General features: G+C 39.7%; 1 long non-coding RNA gene and 1 other non-coding gene across 2 annotated transcripts; both read right to left on the bottom strand.

Annotated features, from left to right (window-relative positions):
- Positions 1-7,462: 7,462 nt before the first annotated feature.
- Positions 7,463-10,688, bottom strand: LOC135262842 (uncharacterized). The gene is made up of 3 exons (XR_010332330.1): positions 10,618-10,688; positions 9,337-9,374; positions 7,463-8,833 (listed from the first exon to the last, which is right to left on the bottom strand). It is a non-coding gene; the product is annotated as an uncharacterized LOC135262842 (long non-coding RNA).
- Positions 10,159-10,293, bottom strand: LOC135264344 (small nucleolar RNA SNORA57). Its single transcript, XR_010332666.1, has one exon. It is a non-coding gene; the product is annotated as a small nucleolar RNA SNORA57 (small nucleolar RNA).
- Positions 10,689-12,970: the final 2,282 nt, after the last annotated feature.

Below are 12,970 nucleotides of genomic sequence, written 5' to 3'. Positions count from 1 at the left end.
TCTTCAGTACAACCCATTCTACTGCCAATGTTTGTCTATGGAGAGTGCATGGCTGTATGCTTGATTTTATGCACTTGTTAGCAATGGGTGTGGCTGGACAAGCCAAATCCACTATTTAGAAGGGGTGTCCACATACTTTTGTGTGTGCCTAATACTGCCATACCACAAATTTAGTAACATTATAGTTCTTTGTCATGATACACCTTTAGACAAAATGTAATATCAGACAAAGGGAACCTGAGTAAACACAAAACACATTCTTGTAAATTATTTCATTTCTTTAAGTTGTCAAACGCCCATATCACCTATGTGAAAAAGTAATTGCCCCCTTACTCAATCAGCCAATTAAGCAAATTTAATTGATAATTAGTTTCAGCTGACTGAACACAGCCAGCCTTGATTACAACCAGCCCTGTTGAATCTAAACCCCACGACTATTGAACCTTACCATCAGAGTGAAGTAGTTACCACAAAGTTTCCACAAGCACACACTGCCACAATTAAAGGAAATGAGAAAATAATATATCAGTCAGGACAGGGTTACAAAGCTATTTCTAAGGCTCTGGGACTCCATGGAACCACAGTGAGAGCCATTATCATTATCAGTGATTAATCTTCCCAGGAGTGGCCAGCCTGCCAAAGGAGACTGGGCAAAAATGGTATTCATGGGAGAATAGCTAGATGGAAACCACTGCTAATCATGAGAAACATCAATGCTCCTCTCAAATTAGCGAAAAGTTGCCTGATGAGCCCCAAGCCATTTTGGGGTAATATTCTATGGACAGATGAGTCAAAAGTGGAACTTTTTGGACGATACGGGTCCCATTATGTCCGGCGTACAGAAAATACAGCATTTCACAGTAAGAACATCATACCAACAATCAAAAATGGCGGTGGTAGTGTGATGGTGTGCAGACGCCTTGTGCTTTGGGACCTGGATGACTTGCCATTATTGAAGGATGCATGAATTCTGCTCTCTGCCAGAAAACTCTAAAGGAGAATGTCCGGTCATCTGTCTGTGAGCTGAAGCTGAAGCGTAACTGAGTTAAGCAGTAAGACAATGACCCAAAACACAAAAGCAAATCCACGTGTGAATGGCTGAAAAGAAACTAAATTAAAGTTTACTGGAGTGGCCTAGTGAAAGTCCTGACTTGAACCCAATAGGGATGCTGTGGTAAGACCTGAAACAAGCATTTTATGCTTGAGACCCATCAAATTTGTCTGAATTAGAACAGCTCTGCAAAGAAGAGTGGGTTGAAATTCCTCCATAGTGATGTGAAAGACTGATATCAAATTACTGGAAGTAAAATCGGTGCAACCAGTTATTAAGTTTAAGGGGGCAATTACTTTTTCACATGGGTGATATTGGTGTTTAATACCTTTTTCATTAAATAAATGAAATAATAATAATAAAATGTGTTTTGGGTTTACACAGGCTCATTTTGTCTAATATTACATTTTGTCTAAATGAATAATTAATTGTGACAAATATGCAATAATAGAGGTAATCAGGAACAGGGCAAATACTTTTTCACGGCACTGTCTAGGCTACTCTGTACAAGTCATGTCAGTTTCTGTTGATTTTTTTTGTGCAGGACATGGGGTTACTGAGTAAGGGTTACTGACTTTTTTTGGCTAATAAAATAGCACAATTTTAAATTTATATATATATATATATATATATATATATATATAAACCAACGGGTATGTAAATACACACAATTATGTTCTAAAGCAGAATGAACATCGATTATGTTCAGCTTCCCTGGGGATTATATAAGCGTTAGCAACATTGATGGATGTCTAAAAACCAAGTCCAGTGCCAATAATGACCTCATTCTCTTCAGATGGTAAGATGAAAAAACACAGGGCAAGTTACAAATAATTTAGGAAACATTTGGTAGCATTGCTTTGGAATAGCTAAAATAGCTCATATTTTAAAAGATTTTGCAAGTTTTAAGTAATTACTTACAGACAGTGCTTTGTACACGTAACCGCACATTTTTGTACGTTGAAAACGTTTTGTGTGTGTGTGTGTGTGTGTGTGTGTGTACAGAGGGACAGATAAATTGAACGTCGTGTGCTGCAGTGTTACTAACAGCAACTCTTTTGGTTTGGAGAACTGAAAGAGAGAGATAGAGAGAGACTACAGCTGTGATCTATTGATTGCAATTATTTTGATAGTTTCCATTCTCGTTTGACTTGCCTGCATCTGCCGGTCATTTTCTCTCTTGATTCTGTGCCTTAGAGCCTGTTATTCAGGGACATGAGAATAATGACATTAATTCAGTCACTACAAAGACCTGTAGGTTGGATATAAGCCAGGGGCTCACAATGTCAAGGCTGTCGATGACATCATCTGTGCCACCATCTGGATGAGTTTCCCAGCCTTGAATTTACACGCAACTGCAGTATTCAGGTAAAAAAAAAAAAAAAAAGGAAATGAAAAACTCACAGAACAACTGCACACTCTTGTGGACAACTAGGGAAAGTGCCAGCATAGCAATGGCTTCCTGAATACTGAACAACAAAAGGATTTTTTAAAAATTGAACCTACTTATAAGGGTCAAATATGAAGGTAGATTTATGCTATGACAAAATAGGATATTGCATTTAATCAGCTAAGCCAAGTCTGTGTATTAGATCATTCTAAAGTAGGGTGACCATATATTGCATTTTTTAAATGACGGGGAAGGTTGGCATTTTGAACATAATGCTAGGATATTTTTAAATATGGTATATGGAACAAGCTAAATTTATCCAGACATTTTTTTTTATTTTGACTTGGGATTTGAGAACATGGGGAATATGAGACCTGGGTGGATATTTTTGGTCCTATTAAGAAATATCCAGGGAAAAAGAGGATGCCTGGTCAGGCCTATAGTTGGTGATCAAAATCCTGAACATGCAATTCCAGAATGAGTTATACTTACTCATCAGATCTCTTCAGAATACATACACCAACCAGCAATTCAGCAAAATCCTAGCAATCCTATTGAAAAGTTTCATTACAGTGAGCCTAGAGTCTGTAGACAGTCAGTCTCTCAGACTTCTGTCAGTTGTATCATCTAAGAAAATAAAGAAAATAAAGGAGGCAACAAGGGAGAATCGACAGGACAGAGGAAACATTCTTTCCTCATTCACCCGAAAGATGGTCTTCATGCCTGAACAAACAATATAACCAAAAAAAAACAAAAAACAAACAAAACATCATTCCTCAACTAACGTAATTAGGAAAGAATGTGTCATTGTACTCACTTCATTAACAGAGAATGAGATGACAGGGATAGAAAACCGCAGAAACGCCTGGTATAATTATAGTCTCACCCGTGTCTGCCGATGAGCAACAAGAACGGCAAACTGCTGACAGGTTGACAGCATAAGTGCTCCACAGCAGCACGCTCCACAGGTATGGGAGTAACTGGGCCTTTCTCAGTGCAGTTAGGAACTATCAGCTTTCTCTTCCATAGCACTGTCAATTTTATTATGTAGTACCTGGATTTTTTCAGGGACTTCTCTTTACCTCAACAAGCAGCAACCATTTCATTATTGTGATACATTTAAGGCAAGCTGCTTGATGAATGCTTAAATTTTACAGTTGTGTAAGAGTAGCACAATACAGTGGTCAACATAGGTGGGCAAAGATCTGCAGGTTTTCTATACATGATTACATTAGTTGACAAATGCATTTTACTAGACAGGAACAACTGGAGATATGACTTCATTTAAAAATAATAATAATAAGACCTGAACAGAAAATGAATATTTTAATCACACGTCACAATGTAGCTGTAATACTTGAAATATAGTAAGACAATCGTGTTGCAGAAATTTTACCAATTTCAATTTGTAAGCCAAATTGCTCTACACTAGTTGATGTACTTCAATACTTTAACCAAAAAACTGGTGCAATAAAAGACAATATTTTATTTGAGAAACATACAGCAGCAAAGTGCAAAGGCTGTACATGATTTGTGCACAGTATTTCAACATAACATGTTCAGTATTAACCACCCACAAGGTATACATAAGCAAAATAAATAAATAAATAAATAAATAAATAAATAAATAAATAAATAAAAACCAATGGTGTGCATATTATACAAGGTACAGTATGTTAATGTTGCTTGTACCTGATTGGTGCACACAAATGTCACAAGGCCAGATATTTTCCTTGGCTGTGCTCAGTTCAGCATAAGCTCCATTGACATGAACTGTCCAGAATATCACTATGTCTGAACACAGCACAGTTGCAGTCCTGAAATTGCAGTACAGTGTACACCATAGTATCCGGCCAACAACTGACAGAAATCGCCTGTTGTCAGTGTGAGTATGGCATGTTCCCAATTCATTTCCAACAACAGCAGCATTTTGGATTGTATAGCCAGCCTGAATATGTCCCTCAAGCAGCCCCTTTCCTCCAGCAGAGAAAAAATTACAACCTCAACATGTGTGGCTAAAGAATGGTTGAAGTTGAAGTGTAGCAATTGACCAAAGGGTTTTGTTAGTGGCCAATGATATGGTACGCCAAATGTTGTGGTTTAATGTTTACGAGTGGTATTCACTCACTAAAATGAGATAATATGTACCTTAGGCTGACTTGTGGAGCAAAAATTTGGATCTTCTAACCTGGCAATCTTTCACATGCAAAGGCCCTATAATTTAAATTAGCTGGTGAGATGAGGCTATGGTTACTTCATAATTTTATGACGTAATGGGTAAATGTCATGTCATAATATACAACAAAGTTATCACATGAGAGAAACTACCACTGCCTGCCACAGGGAGAATGTCGGTCATTTTCATGTACATTACATTACATATATTTGGCAGATGCTTTTATCCAAAGCAATGCACAATAAGTGCATACTGAATGTCACTGGAACTACATTGGAACATGCAGTTGCTAGGGTATGAACACTGTACACTAAGGCTACTCCAGGGATTTCTTTGGCTGACAAGTATAAAATATCCTGCCTAAGTAGCTATTTACAACAGTATAATAACAGTAACTTGCAATTAGCTAACAGCCTACGTTACTTTTCATGACTTTCACGACCGCAGTTCAAAGCTGAATTACAGCACACTACATTACAATAAAAGTGTATCATAATTCAAATCCCACAATGATATTTATGTGCTTGATTGCCTTCTCTTATTTACATACTAGCTGTCATTTATGGGCTTGTCATTTACTGAAGCAAATGAGTTTAAGTACTTTGCTCAAGGGTACACCCAGTTGCAGTGCAGAATTCTGATTGCGACTCCAGGGAAGGAGCACAGAGCACAGTAAGCAGGTCTACTGCGGAAGTCAGACCACCACCATATGCAGGTACCACTGGTAGCCGTACAGCAACGTTATTATGGGATGCATGCATTGTACCAGGTTGCAGATGTCTGGTGGGATTTTCTCATGTTTAGAGACTGGAAAGCACGTGCCTAATCTCACACTACACATCACACCTCATCCTAGAGTACAGAACAGGTGTTTCAATGGAGCTCAAGTGAGGCTAACTGGGCTTTTTAATGGAGTTTCATAACCAGTGCTGGATGCATAGAGCTGCTGGGATGGATTTACATTAAGATGAGTCAGCAGGAAGGGCAGTGAAGTCTTCAGACTTCATCAAGGCTAGGCCTTGCAGTCAGGTCTGCATATTCTGGATTAGTCCTGTCTGGAAGTCTTCTGAAGTAAGCCACATTTTTTATTACATCCTAGCCATAGGTGAGCACCCCAAATTTTTATAGCCTGTACCAAAGACAATGACCAAGTTGTGTTCTACAGCAAGTAGACCCTTTCACCCAGATTTGCTGATGAATTTTGATTATTTGCTGTATCTTTTTGCACCTGTGCCCTAGACTTGTTGGCATCCAGGTCCACCTAAAATGCGACACCACCAAAGATTGTGGCGTCAGTGCTGGCAGGTCCAACTGAGGTGTTACTGAAACAATCTCATTCTGAGGTACTGACATACACACATTGTCTTGCCTTCCAAACAGCTGTTGCCACTACAGAAGAACTGACTTGCTCCTGCAGGGATTACAACGGAAACGAGAAATTTGAAAAAGACAGAGCACATCACAGGGTTGGCAAGATACTGCCACTTACAGCTGTCAGTAATGTCTTGCCAGGTTTGCCACTGTCTAAGAATGGCCCAGACGGTCAGTGGATGCTTGATAAGCAGAGCATATTGATTCCTTTGCGCTCTCAATTTTTAATCAAGCTTTACATTCAGCAGGTTAAACAGCTTCTGTACGACAACACTATCACTTCTAGCAAACTGTCCCTCTCTACGGCCACCATCACTCTGTTGCTTCAGTGGGGACGAGCCTGGTTAGTAGTTCAGCAGGAAAGAGAAATACCACAGGGATATATGCATGGGCACCTCTCCAAACCAGGGCTGAATTCAGTTCCACTGTAACACATTCCCTTCCCTTGCTCTCCTCCCTCACAAGTCATTTTGTGACATGCAACAAGTAATCTTAACAGGTGCTGTGCACGGGAGGATACACTAGGAAGACACCAAAACGTTTCTCTTGTGAGAAATCCTCACTCAAAAACGCAAACCAAATTGCGTAGGCTGAAGAATCTGACAATTAATCCTCCCTCAACACGCACTTATGAATTATTCACAAACCATCCAATCTCATCCAACAAAAAACCTCCTCCATCTGACAGCACACCAAATCATCCCGGCCATGTCCGAATCAGCACGCTTACCTACTATGCAGTATACAACGTGTACTCAGTAGTAGGCAAGTGCACTAATTCGGACACATGCTGTCTTCAAGTGTGGAGCACTGTATTGTGAGAGTCCCTTCTTGCTGGAAGCTTGCATTTTATACCCTTGGTGGGAGGGGGTAAAAACAAGGGGTCAAGGGAATGAAATTACTGAAAAAAAAATTTTTCTTCCCCAGAGGCCCACAGAAGAAATTAGATTTCATTCCAATATGAAACGCATATTTTTACACAGCACAAGTATAAGGCTGTGATTGCTTGACTATGCAGAAAAAGGTTGAATTGAATTCCCTGTACATAACCGATGTATCTGAATACAATGAGCATAAAGCCTTGACCTAGATTTACACGAGTTCACCATCGTTTTTATATTGTTATTCTGATTACTACTAATATTCCTAATGTTACCTGCCTTAACATTCTTGTCAAGGTGAATTGTGACAAATGAATAAAGCTGGCATACGATGCTCTTAAATTATGCCATCATGCCAATCCCACCATATTTTGACAATTCCTATTTTGACATTGCCAACAGCCATTCATTAAAAATATTAGGCGTAGTACTAGTTTTTTGCATGACGGTGCTGATGACAGTAATCAAACTGTATGAAATAGGCAAACCTAAATAATGAGAATCTTAACATTTAATTCTCAAATTGAGACAATGCTATGACACTGATTAAGGTGAAGTGAACTTTCCTGTAAATAATTAGAACAAGCCACTACAGCATTTAGGCAAGACCTTTATTATACATTGTATACATAGCCAAAAATAAAGCACTTTTATTTGAATGGAAAGATACCAAGTTAATAGTTTCCTTGTTTAACAAGGCACAGTACACCCTTCCCTTAACCAGTTCCCACCTTAGCAATGTGCCGAGCGCTTCTGCACAGAAAGGTTACAGCACAACCGCATTACTTTGAGGTGTTAATTGGGCACAATCTAAAAAAGGTTGTGCGTATGCTAGTTTCTGTGAGCAAACCAGTAACTTGACACATTTTTTAAAAAATAATTTAATGAGCACAGTAAGTCAGAACCATGCTTGTGTAATAATGACAAACCAGATCACCCACCCTCTGAATCAGGGCAGCCCAATCCTGTTCCTGTAGATTTACAGGCCAAGCCTAATTTGGCATGCCTGATTCTACCAATTATCTGCCCAACCAGATCTACCTGTTGAATGTGTTAGGGCTGGAGTAAAAACCTACAGGACTGCAGATCGCCAGGAACAGGGTTGGGCAGCTGATGCTTTTTAGTCAATAGGTAGGTCCCAACAAAGCAACAGAAAATGCATGTTTTGGATGCCAATTAAGACAAGCGCATTACCATTAACAACCCATTTAAATGTTAATTACTTCTTAGATTTTATGTCAAATCAAAGCACTGGTTGAAAGCCTACATGAAGTGAATATAATGAGCGGACATCGACATACCATCATTGTGCTTAAGTGTGAATGCCACAACCTTTTAATCTTGAGCCTCCCGTCTGGGCTTGGCTCCTTCGTGTAGCCGAATGGTTTTGATCCACTTACCTTGGTGCAATTAACTTCCACAGAATGCTCATTAGCATTTCCGTCTAGCCACCACGCAGGCAAACCCTTCACTTGGTTTCAGGAAAAAAAAAAAAAAATCTATATTCTCAAGAGCAGTGGTCTGCAACTCTGGTCCTGGAAAGCCACAGGATGTGCTAGTTTGTCACTCAGCACTTGTGCCAGTTCTTACCTCATCTAGTTTGATCAAGTCCAAACAGGCTGAACAGATCTATTGACCATGCACACTCCAGAACCAGTTGCAGATCCCTGCTCTAGACAAGTCTAGAGTTCCTTAAGTCTTAGTGTAGCCTAACATACAAAACCCAAGAAGTAGTTTAGCGTTTTAGTGCATCAAACAGGAGTGTATGGAAGGCTGCGAGTTCCCATGTTTTACTGCCCTGCTTGAATCACAATTTAGCTAGCATATTAGCCCTGATAACGCATCAGAGTAAATAATTCTAGGTCTAAATACAAAGTATGAATGTACATTATGGATTAGCAGGCAGAAGCATCATTTCCCCAAAATCGATGGGCATCAAGGGGGCATCCAGGAACTCCATGAGCCTAAGAACACAGGAGAGGGGCACAGGGTCATTTACTATTCACCTGCAGTACAGATTTGTATCATGTGCCTTGAAATTGATAAGATTCACTGCACCATGAGGCATATGCTAAAATGCCAAAGGTTTTCAGCCCAAGTAAAATTATGACCGCAGGTAGAACAAAAAATTAGTTTAACAGAATAGTCCAGTGCTACCAAGAAATTGCCAGATTTGACACTGGTATAGCTAGCCTCAAAACACATGCAAAGTAAACTAGAGAAATGCAATATCTTGGACAATGAATGCAATCGAACACATCTAAAGAGCCACATAATGACCCTGCCCTCAACACTGTGCCAGTCATTGAGCCAGCACAAAGAGTCATCCCTTTGGCTGCTGCAGTCTGACAAGACTGCTATCCCTCCATAGATTACACACACAGGCACAATCAACACTGTGCATGCCAATATGAGGAGGTGTGCATTCAGACCCAGTTTCCACATTTTAAAAAAAATAAATGCTCACCTGCAATGTGATGCAGAACCACATGTAGCTCCAAGGCTCTGTGAAAGATTACATCAGAAATTGTTAAATTCCATAAGAGCATACAAACTACTGTTAAACACTGATCTTTGAAGTATACCAAGATCATGTAAATTTAGAAAACATTGATCATTGATTTTTAAAGGTCCAGGAAACTGAAATCGGAATTATGCGCATTTAAGACTTTTTGCATTCACATGGTCTAGAAACATTCCAAAATTATTCTTGTGATTGGGGGTTGCAAAGAACAGAAACCAATGCAGCCATCCAACCAGAGTAAAACGTAGTAAAAATCCAAAAATAAATATATCTTTATCAAGATCTTTGAAATCGCAACCTGAGCATTGCTGATCTTTGCCACAAATGTTCTCCAAGTGTTAGCGTGGAGAACGAAGAGTACATGTACCCACAATGTTAATGTTGACAACGTGCACAATTTCACAATGAAAAAAGAACAATTTTATTACTTGCCTACAGCGGAGAACTGACTATCCTGTACTGAGCAGCATCGTGTGAACGCAATGAGCTTACTCATATAACAGATGAAGCTCTGCCGATGTACTCATTTACTTTTCCCACTTCGACTTGATAACCATTTCAGGCCCAGCCCTGTTCGGGTGTACTATCAGCGGGGAGGACACGTCCACCCATGTCCATATCAGCTTTTACAGGGCACGATAATCTAATGGTGCTCATTACAACAACGGCTAAAATTGTGTTCAAGATAAGTAATTAAGTCGACAATCAATTTTCACTGCTCGGGAATATCACCATAATTTCAATCTAGTTTCCAGGACCTTTAAAAATTGTTCCAGTGATTGAGGATAGAACCAGACGACAGGAACCGCACTGGTACCGAAGACATAGCACTGGAAACTTCTGTTCCTCCATACATACACACACGAGTACGAGCAACTACGTGCATGCCAAGAAAGGAGGTTAGTTGCCAATTTTTGGATCCAAAAAACGTGCGTGGTTAAAATCCGGCCACGCAGGCCCGTTTTTCCAATACCGAGAAATTTAAAAATTACAGGCCAAAGCCAAATGCTCCACTTTTGTGGATAATTAACAAATAATATCAGATATCAAAAGGGAAGTATAACGTACTCTGTACACGAAGTTAAGACTAAAAGCGGGAACAGGAAACTATACCTTGAAAACGTCGATAGGTTTCAACCAAACAAATATATATACATGTACAACAGATCTACAAGACCCATATATATATATATATAAAACGAACGCCTCCCATTCCACACTCACCTTCCACAAGCAACAGAACTCCCCACGACAGCAAACGTGAACGGAAAGGAATTATACCACTGGCCGTTCCGTATTTATATGGCACATGTCGTCACGTAATCACAGAAACAATTTGTGCAGTAGATCTAACTTTCTACTCATAGGTCAGTTTGAATACAGCGCCGCCCTGTGCTTAGAATTGTTATTGTTATCGTTATCGGCTGTTTCGTCCCCAGACGCGCTCCCCAGACGTAGGTTGTGAGCCAAACAAGTGAGGCTATTGGAATAGTCTACTTTAAAATTAAATTTTAACTTTAATATTTGGTATCTACTTTTCACTTGTCTTAATGGGTCGACTGAGCAGCTGGCCCCCAGCAGTCCAAAGTCCTTACAGGACCAACAAAGGTTTGACCTGGCACCTTTGTGAATCCTGTCTTGTGTCCTTCATAAGCAGGGGGAATTAGAGAATTAAGTATTCGTTGGAAACAAATGGGTTTTGTGATATAGTTTTAGAATTAGCATTGATACATCTACTAAACCTATATGAAATGTTCAGTTTAGCTTCATTTGAACCAAGATGCAATTTAATGGACACTGTCTATCCTGGTTCCTGTGGGGAGCTCATTTCACCACTTAGGGGCTAGGATTGGAAGAGATGTTATCGAGAGGACTGAGGAGGATCCATTTAGGGAGGGGACAATAAGGCAAGGCAACCAGTGAATGCACTACAAAAACCGAAAAAGTCTGTCAATCTTAAGTATATTACTGTTATATTTAGACTTAAAATTTAATTTATAAAACTTTTTCTAAGTTAGACAAAAAGATTGGCAATGAGGTGAGACATGACGAGCAAAAAGTAACTTAAAATAAGATAATACTTTGTACTTGAGGGGACAAAACTAAGATTTTTAAGTCTCATTACAAGACTAAAACATTTGTTAATACAGACTTTTTTGCCGTGTGTGGAGCAGACTGGCCCGGTGATTTGATAACAGATTGCATGTAAGAGGGTGATGTCCCTCTCGCTGCACCATATGCCAGGACAACAGATTTGCATTTATTTAGGTCAACCACCTGTTGCCAGTGGAGGTAGATGAAACATGATGCTTGTATTTTGGCTGGTTGTAGGCGAGGCAAGAAACAGTAGTCTGAATGAGCTGGAGTGACCTGACTGCACCTGCAGGGAAACCAGTAAGGAGAGAGTCGCAGTAGTCCATTAGCACAAGGGCCTGAAGTAATAACAGACTATTCTTATATCTGGCACAGAGTAACAACTATATCAAAATATTTCCCTTATTGGTTCCAAATCTGGATGTGCTGCTGCAAGTTTTGGGGGAGTTCACTGGAATAGCCCATATCTCAAAAGGCTGGATTCTTCACAAGAAAATGTTATTCTGGGAATTCCCCAATGCATGGATATGCCACGGAACCTCAGCTTCCTCTAGAGTATCCTGTGAACAGTTTAAACAGCTGGAACATCCACACTTTCAGGTCAGTGAGAATGAGAAAGTGTGGGAAATAATGGGGAGGGGTTTCAGAAACTGGTGAGGCTCCACAGTCTTGTTTGGATGCTTGGCTATAGTTGTGCATTGTGCTTAATGGTCCCTGATATTATTTTTTACATTTAAATACATGTGCATGCAATTTGGCATTAAAATAAAGGATGAGAGGGCAAGAAAATAAATATAAATAAATAAAATCTTGTGTTGTCTAGCAAGAGAAACCATTGTAAAACTGCACCGCAACTATAGGAATAACTTAATGCAACTAGAGAGAAACCAGTTCCTGCAGGCCACAAATGTTGGTGGGGTAAAAATATTGCGAGTCTGCCCCACGGTAATCTCCAGGCCATGGGAAAATGGTCTTTTCAACAGCTTTCTGGTTTTTACGACTCCACTGGAGTGCAGACAATGGAATGATCAAAGTCCAGGGACAGCAAATTTGAACCTAATAATCAAAAGGCAGTAGACAAATATCTTGCGGTGTCTAGCAGAAGAAACCGCTGTAAAATTGCACCACAACTGCAAGAAGATACTCAATACAGCTTGTGAGAAACCAGTTCCCCTGACTACAGTGAAACAGCAACTGCGATCTGCTGGTCTAAAAGGATGTGTATCTGCAAAAAAAGCCCTTGCTATGTGCTATTAACAAGAAGAAGAGACTCCAGTGGGCTAAGCACCATCAACCTAGGAACAAAAAGATGGGGAAAAGGCAGATGCACATTCTTTATTTGTGTTTCTTTGTAAATAAAATGTTTACCTTTCAGCATAGTTGGAACTGCCTATCCTCACCAACAGTCGTATTATGCCATTATAAACTGTTTTCCCTTTTCAGTGAATCTAAAGTATGTGGTCTGCATATATGCTGACCCGGG

This window comes from Anguilla rostrata, chromosome 9 (genome assembly GCF_018555375.3).
Source record: "Anguilla rostrata isolate EN2019 chromosome 9, ASM1855537v3, whole genome shotgun sequence".
Lineage (NCBI taxonomy): Eukaryota > Metazoa > Chordata > Actinopteri > Anguilliformes > Anguillidae > Anguilla > Anguilla rostrata.
The sequence above is the reverse complement of the archived record's forward strand: the minus strand, read 5'-3'. Positions and strand labels throughout refer to the sequence as shown.